This window comes from Protomyctophum parallelum (genome assembly GCF_964188405.1).
Source record: "Protomyctophum parallelum genome assembly, chromosome: 2".
NCBI lineage: Eukaryota > Metazoa > Chordata > Actinopteri > Myctophiformes > Myctophidae > Protomyctophum > Protomyctophum parallelum.
The window spans coordinates 41,159,004-41,179,854 of NC_139699.1; positions in this window are offsets into that span (position 1 = coordinate 41,159,004).

Here is a 20,851-nt window from a genome sequence, read left to right on the forward strand (position 1 = left end):
TCCCCGACAGCCTCTTCCATGGGGCGAGATCATCAGGACTGCCAGGCACAGCCAGAGGTCAGAGTCTGTGACTGACAAATGGGTCCCGACCCACTGTTTTGGAACCAGTGATCTAGAGCTGAATTGAGTTGAACATAAATAAGGTGATGCTGGTACCTTGCCCCCTGACCAGGCCCAGACATGACATCCACTTAGTAAACAACATCACAATGTTATTTCTTCAAAAGCATGTGCCAAAACAATCCACAACAAACTCCCCAGCCTGTCAAGCTTTTTACTGTCAGTTAATGTGCCCATGAATTATTCATTATATGTACAGTATGCCTACACAAACTTGACCAGCGCTCTTGATCATTGTTCCCACACTAATGAGGTACAGAGAGGTTCTTTTAAAGTACCTGGTCCTGCTATCTCCATCAGCTTCAATCACAGAAGCATATTATCATCAGAGGAAATGCGGACCCGTGTCCATTTTTAGCTCTTTAATACTTGACGTTATACTTTTCAGTCGTTCAATATTCATAAAAGCCCACAGACACACTTAAAACCACATCCAATCTGGCTCCTTATGTGTTGGGCATGTCTGATGATCATATTATTATTATCATTATCATTATCATTATCATTATTATTATTATTATTATTATTATTATTATTATTATTATTATTATTATTAGTAGTAGTAGTAGTAGTATTACTTGTGAGATATGTATATATACAGTATATATTGGCTAATATTATATACATATAATATGTGAGTTCTCACATTATACTATCATCAGGGGTACACACAGGCCCTAGTGAGGCTCTCCAACGTTGAGGCGCTCGGCCCTAGTGGTAAGAGGAGGGACTGCAGGCGGACCCGTGGGGTTATGACGAGGAAACCCTGTGCAGCTGGGCTTTAACGTTGAGCGCGTTTGCACTTCCGCATTTTGGGCGGAAGTAGACGGTTCTTCCGGGTTCTTCAAAACGCACAGTTTCCACTGAAACAAATAGCATACCCATACTCTATGGGTACACAGTACTAGGGTGGAGGGAGTGGTTGCCTGCGTTTCCTCTAATCCTCTGCAGGTGGACTAATGGATGATTGACACCTATAGAGAAGCCTATCTATCAGGGAGTAACCAACCCTGACTGGCTGTCAGACTAGTGTGGGAGTGCCCCTGATCATGGCTCTCCCTGCTAACCTACTATATCAGTCAGTCTGTTCCTGGAAGGCATCGGGTAGACAGGCCAGGATCCTCTCTCTCCAACCGTCACACTAACTGTGGACTTTTGACAAACGTTTGATTCTTAGTTTATTTCCTTCGGAAAGGAATACGTTTACTTTAGTTGTATAGTGTTAACTGATTGCTAGGTTTATTTTCAGTGTATTTTCTTTTGAGTTTCCTCCATATTCTGTAAACATTTGTTAAATCATTATCTAATTCACCTTTTGTAAATAAACATTTTGGAATCTGGTTTCTGTCCCTCCATTATATGTTACACTCAATCACCCCTATTGACCGCTCTGGTCTAAAAGTGGGAGTCAACCCTTTCGGGTGGGCGTCGCTCCAAATGATGTGACTGCACTAGGGGGAGAGGAGATCCAATCAGGGCGTGCGCAAATCTCAGCCGCGACCCGCCCCTCTAGACCAGAAACCTAACACGTTAGCTCAGGCTATTTAAACACAAACATTGAAGACAAAAGTGAGGATGCAAATTGTGATTGGCTGGCATGAGATATGTACTGTATGATAAGAGTGCCTCTCATTTCACACAGGTGTGATTTCCTTTTTAATCATGCTTGTGTGAATGTTGAGGTATTGGTACTTTACTTGAGTATTTCCAATTTCCAATACCTTTACTATATCTCGGATACAAATATTGTATACTTTTACCCCACTACATTTAATGGAAAACTTTAGTTACTTGCTACTACAACACAACCACTCCCTATAAACATTTCGGCCATTTGGAAATAGCCGATCTACAAGTTCACAATGCATCGCAACATTGGCATTTGATGGCAATACCTTTACTCAAGTAATTGTTTTAATTCCTCACTTTTACAGAATATTTCTATATTGCATATTGATACTTTTACTTAAGCAAACAAGTTTTGTACTTTTTCCACCACTGTTTAAACTGTTATTATCTGGATCTTGGTGACCATGCATGTTCTATCTTGTTTATGTATGTTTGCTGTGTTTGTAGATGTGTTATCTGCTGTACATGAATTGCTCAGTTTGGGACATGCTAATAAACTTGACTTGCTATTCAAGTATCACAATGCATCATCATAGCTATAGCTGTTAGTTAGCCTCTTATTTATTCACTCACAGTCTGGGGCTGAAAACGTTTATATGTAACTCAGCAACGCTGCTGTTGACGTCGGGGCCTTGAAAGAGCTATATTTGTTGGGGCGGGCGAATAAGCGGCACTGCCGGCAGTCATCGCCCGGATCATAAAGTGCTGTCTCCTCCAATAACCTGGTAAATAGCTCGTAGCTGTATTGTATTAAAACCAATATCACACTCAAGGTTGTGCCGTTGTGCAGTATATCAGCAGCACTCCCCTCTCCTGTGATAAGTGCTTGACCTTAGTGCTCCCGTGACTGTCACACTCAATTTGCTTGACGTGTAGTGTTGTGTTCTTTTGCTGGCAGTTTTCAACGTCTATCAGTTCCTCCCCAGCGAGTACGCCCTGAGCATGGATGTCGTGGAAAGACATGGAGAAAAAAAACTGGAGAAATATTTCGCCGTAAAGGCCTATTCATAGTCTGGATTTTCGGTGGTGAGCTGACCACCGCGACTACTGCTGACCACGGCAAAATAACGTTGAGCGGTGGTGAGTAAAAACAGAGAGAAGGGCTGGAGCGGTGGCGGTGGTTTGCTCTTCACCGTGGCTCGTGACGTCATGTTGTAGTTCGGTGGTCACCTAACCACCGAAAATCCAGACTATGTATGAGCCTTAGGGCCGATTCATACTCCTATTTTACCGCTGTTTCGGCGCTGTAGTACCGAAATGATTTCGGCTCGTCAGAAATTTTCAGTAGCACCTAAGAGCCGACTTTAGGACGGTACCCGCCCCCCCGAACCTCAAATGACGTCAAATTGTGGGCTCTACAGCGCCGAACCGACTTTTATTCGGCTCTAAAATAGGAGTATGAATCGGCACTTAAGCCTCTAGGAATCGCCGTAATCCTCTAGGAATCGCCATAATCTTCTACGAATCGCCATAATGAAACATGACAATATGAAACCTGACAATGACAATATGAAACCTGACAATATGACAATATGAAACATGACAATATGACAATATTGTCATGTTGTATGTCAATGTTCGCCAATACGTCAATGTTCGCCAATACGTCATGTCATGTTCATGCCAATACGTCAATGTTCGCCAATACGTCATGTCATGTTCATGCCAATACGTCAATGTTCGCCAATATTTCAATGTTCACCAATACGTCAATGTTCGCCAATATTTCAATGTTCACCAATACGTCAATGTTCGCCAATACGTCATGGTCATGCCAATACGTCAATGTGTGCCAATACGTCATGTCCACGTCAATACGTCAATGTTCGCCAATACGTCATGGTCATGCCAATACGTCAATGTTCGCCAATACATCATGGTCATGCCAATACGTCAATGTTCGCCAATACGTCATGTTCACGCCAATACGTCAATGTTCGCCAATACGTCATGGTCATGCCAATACGTCAATGTGTGCCAATACGTCATGTCCACGTCAATACGTCAATGTTCGCCAATACGTCATGGTCATGCCAATACGTCAATGTGTGCCAATACGTCATGGTCATGTCAATACGTCAATGTTCGCCAATACGTCATGGTCATGCCAATACGTCAATGTTCGCCAATACGTCATGGTCATGCCAATACGTCAATGTTCGCCAATACGTCATGTTCACGCCAATACGTCAATGTTCGCCAATACGTCATGGTCATGCCAATACGTCAATGTGTGCCAATACGTCATGTCCACGTCAATACGTCAATGTTCGCCAATACGTCATGGTCATGCCAATACGTCAATGTGTGCCAATACGTCATGTTCACGCCAATACGTCAATGTTCGCCAATACGTCATGGTCATGCCAATACGTCAATGTGTGCCAATACGTCATGGTCATGCCAATACGTCAATGTGTGCCAATACGTCATGTTCACGCCAATACGTCAATGTTCGCCAATACGTCATGGTCATGCCAATACGTCAATGTGTGCCAATACGTCATGGTCATGCCAATACGTCAATGTGTGCCAATGTACTGTACTTTCCCCGCTAGCTTTGCTTTGGAGTTGATTGGTATAGGAATTGAGAGATTGAGAATATGGTATCTTGTTCATACTACACCAGTCAGCACTGAAACATGACGAGCAGATTAGAGATCGACTCTATGGCGGCGGCTCAGGGGTCGAGTGGCTGGATGGTAACCGCAAGGTTGCCAGTTCGAACCCGGGCTCCAGAGTTAGTGTCGAAGTGTCCTTGAGCAAGACACTGAACCCCTAATTGCTCCTGATGTGCTGGTTGGTGCCTTGCATGGTTTTCGCCGGTGTATGAATGTGTGTGTGAATGGGTGAATGTAATGCAATCTGTGTAAAGTAAAGTGCCTTGGATAAAGGTGCTATATAAATGCACCATTTACCATTTACAGTGGAGTGTTTACACCCTCATCACTACCACACAGATATCGACAGCTCCCGAACGTCAGCAACCGACCAAACAAGCTTGGTTCTTCATCAACGGGTTCTGACCAATCGGCATGGTAATATCGATGGCAATCGACAGGAGCTTGTTAGTGTGGTACGAGGCGTCAAAAAAACAGCTCCCGTAGGATTTTTGTGCTAAAATTGATTTTTTTTTGCAGATCTTGGTTCTAGGGTCCAAACTATGAGAAAATGATGGGGTTCAAATTTTCCCGACCCCCACCCCATTTCTGGGGGGGTCATCTATTTGGGACCTCCCAGAACAGTATGCCAGCCATGTCCGATTTTCATAATATTATAATTGTTTAGTATGTTTTAAAACATTCTGAGTTGATTTCTTAAACTTTTAAAGTGGTCAAAATAATCTTTTTTGACTTTTGGTAGGGGTGTTTCCTCACCTGGGACCTCCCGGACTGACCCTTGGGCCTATCCCAGTTCTCATTACATTCCTTGCTCTGCTCCTGCTCCAGAATATTGTCAAATTAGATCATAAATGAAGCATAAAAGTATTTGTAGCTGGGCTCTGATATAAAAAAATAGTAGTAGCCAATACCAAGGGTCTTCCACAGGGGGCCCATGACCCCTAGGGGGTCCTCAGAGTTACTATACAGGGGCCCACCAAATCATTGTGGGATAGGGTTTTTTTTTTTTTTTTTACATTAAACCACTTGAACCATAGCATCCCTTTTCCAAGGAGAACTTTAGCCAACAATAGCTGATCTACAAGTTTGTAGTTTGAGCTTGTAGATCAGCTATTTTCAAAGTAAGGTGCCTCAGACCCAAGTGTAGCAAATATTGCTGCTAAATAAAGATCAGCCAAGATCAGCCAGGCTGCTGCTGTCTTTCTCTTTTCTCTTTGTCTTTCTGTTGTCGCCGTCGGTCAGGTGACTGGGAGGGCTACTTGTCATCCTTAGAGGAACTCATCAAGTATTTCTTTGCTCATGATCTCCTGAAATATGCTCGACTGATGCCAGTCTATCTTGCCCAAATGAACGCTCTTGAACAGGATGACCCAGAAACATGGAACGCACTGAAGTCAGGTGAATTTGTGGTGGCAAAGTCAGAGATACCGTTCACTCATCTCTTCACAGATCAAGCCCTTGAGCAGGAAATCAAGAAGCTAAAGGGACATGGTGGGATGGTTGGACTCAGTAGAGATGAAGCAGCTCTGGACCGACTAGTCACTACCACACCTCATCTTTCTGGTCTAGTGAATCTGTACCTCAACAGCTTCCCAAAAGCTTCCAGGTCTTCAAGGAAAGAACATTATCAGCTCTCAGGAGAGATTGCATTGAGGTCAAGAGAAAATGCTCTCAAGCAATGTAAATTGATTGAGTTGCACTGTGGAGGCAATCTGTTCAAAGAGAACACACCATTGAAGAGTCATTGAATCAGCGCTTGTGTCAGATGGGGCAAAAAATGACATTCTTCCTGGGCCTACACAATTTTCCTGGGCCTACACAATTTATCTGGTGCTGACTGGGTAGGAAAATTTGTTGGAATCTCCAAGAAGACATGGGTCAATGCCTACTTGAGGCTTGATGATGATGATCCTGCCATTAACTGCTTCAAGGACCTTGGAATGGGTTCCATTCCTCCTGAGCTTGTTAACGGCAAGCTTTCCTCACCATTGGAGCATTTTGCATGCCTTGTTTACAGTCTAAAATGTCCAACAACCTTGCCATTACTAGATGGGAACTATTTCGGTCAAAGAACTTGGAGGGTGAGATGCTACCTCCAACTCGTGCTGCACTGCTACGACATATCCTCTGTGCCAACTACGTCACAATGCGGGATAAGTCATTCATACCTGACAAATTGCCCTGAGCTTCCACCAATCGAACAAAATGGATGGAATTCAGATAGTGGAGGGTATGTTCCAGTCAGGTGTCTTGCCCTCCCTGCTCCAAAGGCAGTACTTGAGCTCATCACATGTGGTTGCAAAGCAGGTTGCAAGGGTTGCGACGGTGCAGCTGCTCAAACAATAACCTGCCTTGCACTCCTCTCTGCAAATGCTATGGTGGAGACTGTGTCAACACTATCAGGGAGGACATTCAAGATGATGATGACGAAGATGAATAGATCCTGCAAATAATGTATTGTAGGCATAATTGACCATGGGCTCTTTAAGAGGATAGGTGTGTGTGTGTGTGTGTGTGTGTGTGTGTGTGTGTGTGTGTGTGTGTGTGTGTGTGTGTGTGTGTGTGTGTGTGTGTGTGTGTGTGTTGTTAGTGTGAGTGCAGTGTGTGAAATAAATGGACACGTTCTGCATGCCCAAAGTGTTGCAATATCTTTATTCCCTGCAGTAACATCTGTCAACAATAATGGTAGAATACTAATACACTATCAAAGTACTTTCAAAGGTACATAAACGCAAGATATTCTAATAATATTCGAAATACTTGCAAATCACATATATGGGTGCAAGAATAGGGGCAAAACTAGTCCCGGCCCCCTGTGGAAGACCCCTGGTATTAACTACTACTCATTTTTTGTAAACTTTTAATGCTTAAATTATTATCTAATTTGACATTGTTCTGGAACAGGTGCAGAGCGAGGAATGTAATGAGTACTGAGATGAGTCCGGGGGGCCCCGGGTGAAGAAAGACCCCAACCAAAAGTCAGAAAAGATTAATCTGGCTACTTTCAAAGTGTAAGAAATCAACTCAGAATATTTAAAAACCTATAAAACAACCCTAATATTATGAAAATCAGACATTAATTGTCTGGCGTACTATTATGGGGGGTCCCAAAATATATGACCCCCCAAATAAGGGGTGGGGGTCGGGAAAATTTGAACCCCATCATTTTCTGACAGTTTGGTCCCTATGAAAGCCAAAAAAGCAAAAAAATCCTACGGAAATACACCTCGTACCACACTATGTCGCCAGCCGACTCTTTCAGACGCTTTCCAACTGCTTCTGTGGCCGACATCGGTGCGGTCTGGAGCTATACCTTTATTACCTTATGAGGCCAGCTCCTGTCTGCTACTTGTGGACCATATGAGGGGCTGCTGTCTGCTAGTGCTACTTGTTGTGGATAATGATGATGGTGATTTAGTGTCTTGTTACAGTGCATCTGGACAGCTGCGGTTGCATTAGTAATACTCTACACTACACTACATTACACTACACTATGCTATGCTACACGCATCGCATGCACGCACACACACAGGTTCAGAACATCTGCTGATAAATTACTAATACACTTCATCACTCCAGACACCACTACAGGCACGCACGCACGCATGCACGCACGCACGCGCACACACACACACACACACACACACACACACACACACACACACACACACACACACACACACACACACACATTGAGAAAACATCTGTGAGGGATGGTGAGACCACGCATGGTCACAGAAGATGATGACTATTGTCAGTTATGAAATGTGTAAAATCAGCCATTACGATGCCATCAAGTCACCGCCAATATACATTTTTGTACTTAATTTACAGCCATAGCCAATACATACAAAACCGTTATTGACATTATCCCACGCCCGTACAGCGCTCATGATATATCATAGATAGAACATCAGTCATTTAAATTTGAGGCTACAACTTGCCAACATAACAGCAAGATGAATAATGAAGTTGCGCTTCAGCCTCCATACGTCCATTGTGTAGCAGCACATCAGCACATCCTGGCATTGAGAATGTATTTTGTTTATGTGTGAAGTGTACTGCATTGTTCTCATCACTCGCCCACAAGTCCCTTGGGTTTCTGCATATTCATAATCATATGTGTTGGACGTGGAAAGGCAGAGGCAGAGAGAGGGAGTTTCACCGAACATTATGTGTCACTATGCCATATTGAGAGAGACAGAAAGCACCCCCCAAAGACTGCTTATGTAACAGTTTTATTATTATTACTTACGCGAGCAGAGCGGCGCAAGTACTGTATTTGGCTGCGTATGTCCGTAACTAAATCTAAAAACATTTGACATACAGATTTGAGTTTCAAAGTTATATATAGGGAGGGCAGTAATTAAGTGACTGGCCGACGTTCAGACACACTGATATGCCATTCAGTAATGTGGTCTTCTATGTTTTATATACTGTAGCCGATGGCCGCAGTAACCCTCGAGTTTGCTTGGTTCTCCCCCCTCTGAGGAGGGGCGCAGCGCCGCCCTGTCAGCCCGCCGACGTTTCTTTATGTGCTGACCAATGTTGGGGACACAGCCTACATATTTTATTTGAGGTTTGGGGACTATTAATTGATTCAGCATGAAGACTAAAGCCTTCTAAATAAATATACGAATGCCTTTTGAAAAAATCTAAAAACGATGGGCTATAACCCATCGTTCTTTTTTTTTTTTTTTTTTTTTCAAATCGAGCGAGCGTCTAAAAATGGGATAAAAACGTCAAACAATACACGTCTAAAACACGTCTAAAAATAGACGTGTTTTAGACATCTATTTTTAGACGTTTTTTATCCCATTTTTGACCATGGGCTATAGCCCATACTGTACGGCATACTATAGCAAGCTGTTTTTCATCATTTTTGAGGATTTGAAAAAAATCTAAAAAATCTAAAAACGATGGGCTATAGGCTATAACCCATCGTTTTGTTTTTTTTTCCTTTTTTTTTCAAATCCTCAAAAATGTAGAAAAACGGCGTGCTATATTATGCCGTACAGTATGGGCTATTAGACGAGCGTCTAAAATGGGATAAAAACGTCAAACAATACACGTCTAAAACACGTCTAAAAATAGACGTGTTTTAGACGTCTATTTTTAGAAGTTTTTTATCCCATTTTTGACCATGGGCTATAGCCCATACTGTACGGAATACTATAGCAAGCCGTTTTTCTAAAAATCTAAAAAATCTAAAAACGATGGCTATAACCCATCGTTTTTTTTTTTTTTTTTTTTAAATCCTCAAAAATGTAGAAAAACGGCGTGCTATAGTATGCCGTACAGTATGGGCTATTAGACGAGCGTCTAAAAATGGGATAAAAACGTCAAACAATACACGTCTAAAACACGTCTAAAAATAGACGTGTTTTAGACATCTATTTTTAGACGTTTTTTATCCCATTTTTGACCATGGGCTATAGCCCATACTGTACGGCATACTATAGCAAGCCGTTTTTCATCATTTTTGAGGATTTGAAAAAAATCTAAAAAATCTAAAAACGATGGGCTATAACCCATCGTTTTGTTTTTTTTTCCTTTTTTTTCAAATCCTCAAAAATGTAGAAAAACGGCGTGCTATAGTATGCCGTACAGTATGGGCTATTAGACGAGCGTCTAAAATGGGATAAAAACGTCAAACAATACACGTCTAAAACACGTCTAAAAATAGACGTGTTTTAGACGTCTATTTTTAGACGTTTTTTATCCCATTTTTGACCATGGGCTATAGCCCATACTGTACGGAATACTATAGCAAGCCGTTTTTCTAAAAATCTAAAAAATCTAAAAACGATAGCTATAACCCATCGTTTTTTTTTTTTTTTTTTTTTTTTTTCAAATCCTTAAAAATGTAGAAAAACGGCGTGCTATAGTATGCCGTACAGTATGGGCTATTAGACGAGCGTCTAAAAATGGGATAAAAACGTCTAAAAATAGACATCTAAAACACGTCTAAAAATAGACGTGTTTTAGACGTCTATTTTTAGACGTTTTTTATCCCATTTTTGACCATGGGCTATAGCCCATACTGTACGGCATACTATAGCAAGCCGTTTTTCATCATTTTTGAGGATTTGAAAAAAAGCTAAAAAAGCTAAAAACGATGGGCTATAACCCATCGTTTTTTTTTTTTTCTTTTTTTTTCAAATCCTCAAAAATGTAGAAAAACGGCGTGCTATAGTATGCCGTACAGTATGGGCTATTAGACGAGCGTCTAAAAATGGGATAAAAACGTCAAACAATACACGTCTAAAACACGTCTAAAAATAGACGTGTTTTAGACATCTATTTTTAGACGTTTTTTATCCCATTTTTGACCATGGGCTATAGCCCATACTGTACGGCATACTATAGCAAGCCGTTTTTCATCATTTTTGAGGATTTGAAAAAAATCTAAAAAATCTAAAAACGATGGGCTACAACCCATCGTTTTTTTTTTTTTTTCCTTTTTTTTTAAATCCTCAAAAATGTAGAAAAACGGCGTGCTATAGTATGCTGTACAGTATGGGCTATTAGACGAGCGTCTAAAATGGGATAAAAACGTCAAACAATACACGTCTAAAACACGTCTAAAAATAGACGTGTTTTAGACGTCTATTTTTAGACGTTTTTTATCCCATTTTTGACCATGGGCTATAGCCCATACTGTACGTATAGCCGTTTTTCTAAAAATCTAAAAAATCTAAAAACGATGGCTATAACCCGAGAGACAGCGAAATCCCTTCACGACGACGACGTACGTTGCGACTATATATTTTTCCGTCGCAACGTATATTCGAGTACGTCCTGGCGTAAGTATCAATTCGTCCCGGCAGAACGGACTCGTCGCGGCTATATCTACCCGTTTGCGACGTAATAGGTTGACTATTATTTTCCGTCGCGCCAGAACGGGACTCGTCGCAGCTATATCTACCCGTTGTGGCGTGAGCTGGACTCGTCGCGACAGAACGTGACTCGTCGCGGCTATATCTACCCGTTTGCGACGTAATAGGTTGACTTTGTTATATGCCCGGTGCGCGGTGCCCTGCGCTGCCCTGCGCCCTGCGCCGTGGCCTGGCACATGTGCCAGGCCACCGCGTGCACCTTGCCGGTCCGGTTCCGTGGAGCCCTTCGCCGTCCCCAGGCGACCCTGCGTTCCAGAGCTGTCACCTGCCCACCGAAAATAGCAGATCTACCAGCTCCTATACGGGATGGCCCGACCCGCGTCTGTGGACCCCTGGGGATCACGGTAGTCCACGGGGGTCCGTCTGTGTGTGTGTGTGTGTGTGTGTGTGTGTGTGTGTGTGTGTGTGTGTGTGTGTGTGTGTGTGTGTGTGTGTGTGAGCGTCTGAGCGCTTGTGCTCCTATCCGTGTGCCTCCCCCCCCCCCACCCCATGTGGACCCTTGGAGGGGGGGGGGGGGTCCCCCCTTTGCACTTGCTGCGTATAGGGGGGGGGGGGGCTGATAGATAACCTACAAGGACATATGAATTTAATTTATATACACGGCTATATTCAAAGCTCACCGCGCTCGTATAGCGCATTGACTGTCTGTCTGTCTGTCTGTCTGTCTGTCTGTCTGTCGGCCGGCATCTGATCTACAAGCTCAGAGCGCGGTTCTGCGCAGCCCCGTGCGCCTTGTGGATCAGAGCGCACGGGGGTTAATGATAATACCCCCGGGCGGTACGGGTCCCCGTGGACCCTTGGGGATCAAGGGGGGCCACGGGTGTCCACGTTTGCGGAGACGCTGCCTTCATATTAGCCTACTTTAATAACAAGCAGCTGATCTACAATTGACAATTTGACATGTCATTGCGTCGTATTCTGTCTGTCTTTCACGCACGCACGCAGACATGTCACAGACCACCACATAACCATATTTGTATGGCCATATCGTTTATAGGCCTTATAGCTGAATAGCGCCGGCCGTCGGGGGTTCAATAAAATAGTAGGCTAGTATTTATGTTTTTCGTTAATAATAATACATGCTGATTATTATTGAACGGTAAGTACGCTGGTATGTACGCTATGGTACACTATAAGCTTGTATATCTGTTTATTTTAAGCATGCCGCCGCATTCTGTCAGAATCTCGTGTGTGTGTGTGTGTGTGTGTGTGTGTGTGTGTGTGTGTGTGTGTGTGTGTGTGTGTGTGTGTGTGTGTGTGTGTGTGTGTGTGTGTGTCGCACGCGTGCGTGCGTGCGAACTTCATGACAGTGGTGCAGCATTACATTGTATTTTGATTTGAAATAAATAATGATGAATAGATGTCTATACTGTTGCTTGTGTGTGTGTTATGCTATAGGGTTAGCTGGAACGAACACACGCCCTGTATGATCTGTGGTGCGCATCTACAAGCTCCAAGTGTTGCGTCCACATGCAGCGCGTTGTGAGCTTGCAGATAGTCGGTGCCCCACTATAGAGAGATGGTAGGGTAGTGCCCAAGGGCCAAGCCTATTCCTATATGATCTGTGGCTATATTAAAGGCCTTTTATATGTGATCTCACATAATGTGCGAGTCAGAGCTAACGTTACTCAATGATCATTTGCCGACTGATTGATATCACAGCACATCTATAACATAGGCGGCGGGTGCGTAAGGCTAGGGAAGGCTTAGCCTTCCCAAAAATTATGCTGGGTATTTTTTTTTTATATATATAATATATGTGCGCAGCATTATAGAAGGCTATTGTGTGTGTGTGTGTGTGTGTGTGTGTGTAAGCATTGTGTATATTCCTGCACTATACCTGCATCGAGTGACCTGGGTACATAGAATTTGATCTATTGAAGATTCTGACCTTCAAATGTACATAATTTTTGTATTACATTGATTGTATTGCTGTATTGTTGTATTGTTCTTTCTGCTTTGGCAATGTAAACGTATGTTTTCTCATGCCAATAAAGCCCTTTGAATTGAATTGAATTGTGTGTGTGTATGTGTTGTCGCTGCCCCCTGGTGATCGCTGATCGGATAGGCTATATACACTATACAGCAACTGGCCTAATCAGCATATAATTGACTACTATTGGTATGTCTGTAAACCTCGTCCTTCCAGTCGCTTTGTAGCAAAGAGTAGCGTGCGCTGGTTTGTTTTGGGAAACAGCAAAACGCAAAATGTATTTTTCAAGGCAAAGATAAAGTAGCCTAATTCAGAAGAAGAAGCTGTGAGTCGGCTGTCAGCACTCAGCAGCACCACCAGTGCCGCACGGTTCACGGTTCACAGTCCACACCACTGCAGCAACACTGACACGTTCAGCGGAATGACTGCTGTCTCTGTGCCGTCTGTGAAGAGCCATGACCCGCTACTCCTGGAGGGGTAATCTACACTGACTGACTCGAGACTTGAGAAAAAGACGTCCAAAAGTCGCTGTCTGTGTATAGGCTAATTCATTGGTAAAAGTATGCTAAATAACTCATTTTTAGACCATCTGGGAAATAAATAAATCCGCGGCGGGCGAGAGCCCCCCCCCCCCCCCAACGCAATTCTATAGCAGCCTACCCAAAGGTAAAACGCACCCGCCGCCTAATATAGCACACATGTGTGCACATGTGTGCTATATATGTTATAGCTCTAGAGACGCAGAGACAGAGACATATTTATTTAAAATAATCCTGTCTCGCACGGCCTATATAGAGCCAATGAACGGAGCACATCCCCCCCCCCCCCCCCCTCTCTCTCTCTCTCTCTCTCTCTCTCTCTCTCTCTCTCTCTCTCTCTCTCAGCACACGCTGTGCTGTGATATCAATCAGTCGGCAAATGATCATTGAGTAACGTTAGCTCTGACTCGCACATTATGTGAGATCACATATAAAAGGCCTTTAATATAGCCACAGATCATATAGGAATAGGCTTGGCCCTTGGGCACTACCCTACCATCTCTCTATAGTGGGGCACCGACTATCTGCAAGCTCACAACGCGCTGCATGTGGACGCAACACTTGGAGCTTGTAGATGCGCACCACAGATCATACAGGGCGTGTGTTCGTTCCAGCTAACCCTATAGCATAACACACACACAAGCAACAGTATAGACATCTATTCATCATTATTTATTTCAAATCAAAATACAATGTAATGCTGCACCACTGTCATGAAGTTCGCACGCACGCACGCACGCGTGCGACACACACACACACACACACACACACACACACACACACACACACACACACGAGATTCCGTGTATATAAATTAAATTCATATGTCCTTGTAGGTTATCTATCAGCCCCCCCCCCTATACGCAGCAAGTGCAAAGGGGGGACCCCCCCCCCCCCTCCAAGGGTCCACATGGGGTGGGGGGGGGGGAGGCACACGGATAGGAGCACAAGCGCTCAGACGCTCACACACACACACACACACACACACACACTCACACACACACACACACACACACACACACACACACACACACACACACACACACACACACACACACACACACACAGACGGACCCCCGTGGACTACCGTGATCCCCAGGGGTCCACAGACGCGGGTCGGGCCATCCCGTATAGGAGCTGGTAGATCTGCTATTTTCGGTGGGCAGGTGACAGCTCTGGAATGCAGGGTCGCCTGGGGACGGCGAAGGGCTCCACGGAACCGGACCGGCAAGGTGCACGCGGTGGCCTGGCACACGTGCCAGGCCACCGCGCAGGGCGCAGGGCGGACCGGCAAGGTGCACGCGGTGGCCTGGCACACGTGCCAGGCCACCGCGCAGGGCGCAGGGCAGCGCAGGGCACCGCGCACCGGGCATATAACAAAGTCAACCTATTACGTCGCAAACGGGTAGATATAGCCGCGACGAGTCACGTTCTGTCGCGACGAGTCCAGCTCACGCCACAACGGGTAGATATAGCTGCGACGAGTCCCGTTCTGGCGCGACGGAAAATAATAGTCAACCTATTACGTCGCAAACGGGTAGATATAGCCGCGACGAGTCCGTTCTGCCGGGACGAATTGATACTTACGCCAGGACGTACTCGAATATACGTTGCGACGGAAAAATATATAGTCGCAACATACGTCGTCGTCGTGAATGGATTTCGCTCCACCTGCAAATACCACCAAGCAGTCCACAGAAGCCTTGATGTTCAATAACTCCAGACGGTCATAGACCTTGAGAGAATCGATGGTCCTTGTGACAGACGAAAACAGGAGGACAAACAACAGTAGAACACACAACCTCACGCCGCCACACAGCCTCGGACGGCCAGCCAGCCACACCGGCGCCTTCTCGAAGTCTGCGTTGCGTCAGGCGTCAGTTGCCAGGTAAACTAGTCCAGTACCTGCCTGTAGACCCTATCGCAATTTGGTGTTGGGGGAATTTCTCACTTGAACTGAGTCAATGGGTCCCTAGACATGAAAAATCAACGAGGTGCTTGTCCGCCATAGTGCCACGAATGGCGCAATGGCCACATAAAAAATGGCCGCCATCGGCTATGATGAAAATCCAACCTTTTTGTTTTTTAGTGTTTAAGCACATGTAATACATTCATTTTGACTAATTGTGGTGTGTGGAATTCATTTCTGATATTGTTTTGATGATTTGGGGTGATTTTGACCTTGAAAGGTCATAGTCAAGGTCATTTTGCTATTCCACAGACCTTGGCCATAACTTGTCCATTTTTAGGAGTAAGAACAGGAACAATAAGTCTATTTCAACTAAATCTGACTCTTAAAATTAATTTCTGATATTGTTTTGACCATTAGGGATCATCCTGTCATTGAATTATTGATGTTAATGTCATTTTTCAATAATTCGATTATGATTCTTTAGTCGCTTTTACTATATTTTCATGATTTGTTTTCTTTACATAAACAAAATACATGGGCATGAGAAAAACAACAACAGCACCATATGTGTTGTGTGAATAAGCCCATTGTACAAAAGACTCTGTCCATGGCCCAAATGAGCCAATTCATTGCTATGGCAACCCCATAGTGGAGGTAAGTCAATATATCATAAGAATCGTTCACTTGATGGTACAAGCACCAAATTTGGTACACAAGTGCTTCAGAACCTACTCTCTCAGAAAAGTACGTTGTCCACTTGAAAAAACTAAATGGCCACCATTTTTCAAGATGGCCGCCAAATGAAAAGGGCCTTTTGTGGCAGTTCTGGACAACCGTGGGTCCGACCAACTCGAGACCGGGCACTGCACTCCCTGTGGGTGTGTGGAACGTGTGTGTCGAATTCGGTGAAGTCGGTGGGGCAAACGGTTCTCGGGTTACGTGGATTACCGATGTACAGACACACACAGACTTGAATATATGTCAATGGGCAATGCCCATTGGGGTTTTTTTTAGATGATGGGTAAGAAGAGAGAGATGTGATGTCAGGTGGTGTGGGCTAAGAAGTGGTCAGGGCTAAGATAAAGTATATAAGATGTACAGTAAGTGCAAAGAGAGATGGTGAGGGAGGGAGAAAATGATTTGTACCAATTGACCAAACAGTAGACAGTAGTGTAACAGGTTAAGGTGAGTATAGAGATGGAAATGTTCTAGCAAGTGAAGCCAGTGTATTGAGAATATGGGACATATGTGTCAGGAGTTATTTGTGACAGAAGGCTACCAGTGAGAGGGAAGATGTATACGATGGTAGTGAGACCAGCCATGCCGTACGGTTGGAAACGGTGGCACTGATGAAAAGGAGGCACAGCTGGAGGTGGCAGAATTAAGGATGCTATGGTTCTCATTAGGAGTGAAAAGGAAGGACTTGATCAGAAATGACTAAATTAGAGGATCAGCCCAGGTTAGAAGGTTTGGGGATAAAGCAAGAGAGGTGAGGTTGAGATGGTTTAGACATGTGAAAAGGAGGGATGAGGGTACATTGGGAGAAGGATGCTGAAGATGTAGCTGCCAGGTAAGAGGATGGCCAAAGACGAGGTTTAAGGATGCTGTGAGAGATGACATGAAGGTGGCAGGTCACAGAGGAAGATGCAGAAAACAAAACCAAAAGGGGTCCTCCCCTTTTCCCTGTGCGTGCACACACACACACACACACACACACACACACACACACACACACACACACACATACACACACACGGTACTCTACAGTACACTACAGTATGTTACAGTACAGTATGGTAAAGTACAGTAACGTGCGGTACGGCATGGTACAGTATGATACCATAAGGTATGGTACAGTACAGTATGATGCCGTACAGTACAGTAAGGTACAGTATGATACCATAAGGTATTGTACAGTACAGTATGATGCCGTACAGTACAGTAAGGTACAGTATGATACCATAAGGTATTGTACAGTACAGTATGATGCCGTACAGTACAGTAAGGTACAGTATGATACCATAAGGTATGGTACAGTACAGTATGATGCCGTACAGTACAGTAAGGTACAGTATGATACCATACAGTAAGGTACAGTATGATACCATGCCGTACCGTACCTTACTGTATGGTATCATACTGTACAATACTGTACTGTACTGTACCGTACTGCATGGTACCATACTGTACCTTACTGTATGGTATCATACTGTACTGTACTGTACTGTACTGTACTGTACTGTACTGTACTGTACTGTACTGTACTGTACTGTACTGTACTGTACTGTACCGTACTGCATGGTACCATACTGTACCATACTGTACCTTACTGTATGGTATCATACTGTACCTTACTGTACTGTACGGCATCATACTGTACTGTACCATACCTTATGGTATCATACTGTACCATGCCGTACCGCACGTTACTGTACTTTACCATACTGTACTGTAACATACTGTAGTGTACTGTAGAGTACCGTGTGTGTGTATGTGTGTGTGTGTGTGTGTGTGTGTGTGTGTGCACGCACAGGGAAAAGGGGAGGACCCCTTTTGGTTTTGTTTTCTGCATCTTCCTCTGTGACCTGCCACCTTCATGTCATCTCTCACAGCATCCTTAAACCTCGTCTTTGGCCATCCTCTTACCTGGCAGCTACATCTTCAGCATCCTTCTCCCAATGTACCCTCATCCCTCCTTTTCACATGTCTAAACCATCTCAACCTCACCTCTTTTGCTTTATCCCCAAACCTTCTAACCTGGGCTGATCCTCTAATTTAGTCATTTCTGATCAAGTCCTTCCTTTTCACTCCTAATGAGAACCATAGCATCCTTAATTCTGCCACCTCCAGCTGTGCCTCCTTTTCATCAGTGCCACCGTTTCCAACCGTACGGCATGGCTGGTCTCACTACCATCGTATACATCTTCCCTCTCACTGGTAGCCTTCTGTCACAAATAACTCCTGACACATATGTCCCATATTCTCAATACACTGGCTTCACTTGCTAGAACATTTCCATCTCTATACTCACCTTAACCTGTTACACTACTGTCTACTGTTTGGTCAATTGGTACAAATCATTTTCTCCCTCCCTCACCATCTCTCTTTGCACTTACTGTACATCTCATATACTTTATCTTAGCCCTGACCACTTCTTAGCCCACACCACCTGACATCACATCTCTCTCTTCTTACCTATCATCTAAAAAAACCCCCAATGGGCATTGCCCATTGACATATATTCAAGTCTGTGTGTGTCTGTACATCTGTAATCCACGTAACCCGAGAACCGTTTGCCCCACCGACTTCACCGAATTCGACACACACGTTCCACACACCCACAGGGAGTGCAGTGCCCGGTCTCGAGTTGGTCGGACCCAAGGTTGTCCAGAACTGCCACAAATGGCCCTTTTCATTTGGCGGCCATCTTGAAAAATGGTGGCCATTTAGTTTTTTCAAGTGGACAACGTACTTTTCTGAGAGAGTAGGTTCTGAAGCACTTGTGTACCAAATTTGGTGCTTGTACCATCAAGTGAACGATTCTTATGATATATTGACTTACCTCCACTATGGGGTTGCCATAGCAATGAATTGGCTCATTTGGGCCATGGACAGAGTCTTTTGTACAATGGGCTTATTCACACAGCACATATGGTGCTGTTGTTGTTTTTCTCATGCCCATGTATTTTGTTTATGTAAAGAAAACAAATCATGAAAATATATAGTAAAAGCGACTAAAGAATCATAATCGAATTATTGAAAAATGACATTAACATCAATAATTCAATGACAGGATGATCCCTAATGGTCAAAACAATATCAGAAATTAATTTTAAGAGTCAGAGTTAGTTGAAATAGACTTATTGTTCCTGTTCTTACTCCTAAAAATGGACAAGTTATGGCCAAGGTCTGTGGAATAGCAAAATGACCTTGACTATGACCTTTCAAGGTCAAAGTCACCCCAAATCATCAAAACAATATCAGAAATGAATTCCACACACCACAATTAGTCAAAATGAATGTATTACATGTGCTTAAACACTAAAAAACAAAAAGGTTGGATTTTCATCATAGCCGATGGCGGCCATTTTTGATGTGGCCATTGCGCCATTCGTGGCACTATGGCGGACAAGCACCTCGTTGATTTTTCATGTCTAGGGACCCATTGACTCAGTTCAAGTGAGAAATTCCCCCAACACCAAATTGCGATAGGGTCTACAGGCAGGTACTGGACTAAACCCTACATCGCCTCCAATGAGTCGGTCGGTGTGAGTTTGCTTCCCAAAAGTGTCAATGAAAGTGTCATGGCGCAGCCCAGTTACGTGACCACTTCACTTCCTTCTCAGAGCCCAATCCCAATTGCCTCCCTCAAGCCCTGAGCCCTGGACCCTCATTGACCAAAAAACGATGCGCTATAACCCATCGTTTTTTCCAATTTTTCATTTTTTTCAAATCCTCAAAAATGATGAAAAACTTCGTGCTATAGTATGCCGTACCATATGGGCTATAGCCCATGGTCAAAAATGATGAAAAACGAGGATTTAAAAAAAATAAAAAAAACGATGGGCTATAACCCATCGTTTTTTTCATTTTTTTCAAATCCTCAAAAATGATGAAAAACGGCTTGCTATAGTATGCCGTACCATATGGGCTATAGCCCATGGTCAAAAATTATGAAAAACGAGGATTACAAATAAATAAATAAAACGATGGGCTATAACCCATCGTTTTTTTCATTTTTTTTCAAATCCTCAAAAATTATGAAAAACGGCGTGCTATAGTATGCCGTTCCATATGCCCACTGAGCAATAGCCGGCTATTAGACATGCGTCTAAAAATGGGATAAAAAAACGTCTAAAAATGAAAGTTTTTTAGACGTTTTTTTTTTGTTTTTTTTCTTCAAATCCTCAAAAATGATGAAAAACGGCGTGCTATACCGTATGCCGTACGGTATGGGCTATAGCCCATGGTTAAAAATGATGAAAAACGAAGATAAAAATAAATAAATCAAAAAATCAAAAAACGATGGGCTATAACCCATCGTTTTTTTTTTTTTTTCATTCTTTTCAAATCCTCAAAAATGATGAAAAACGGCGTGCTACAGTATGCCGTACGATATGGGCTATTAGACGAGCGTCTAAAAATGGGATAAAAAACGTCTAAAAATAGACGTCTAAAACACGTCAAAAAATAGATGT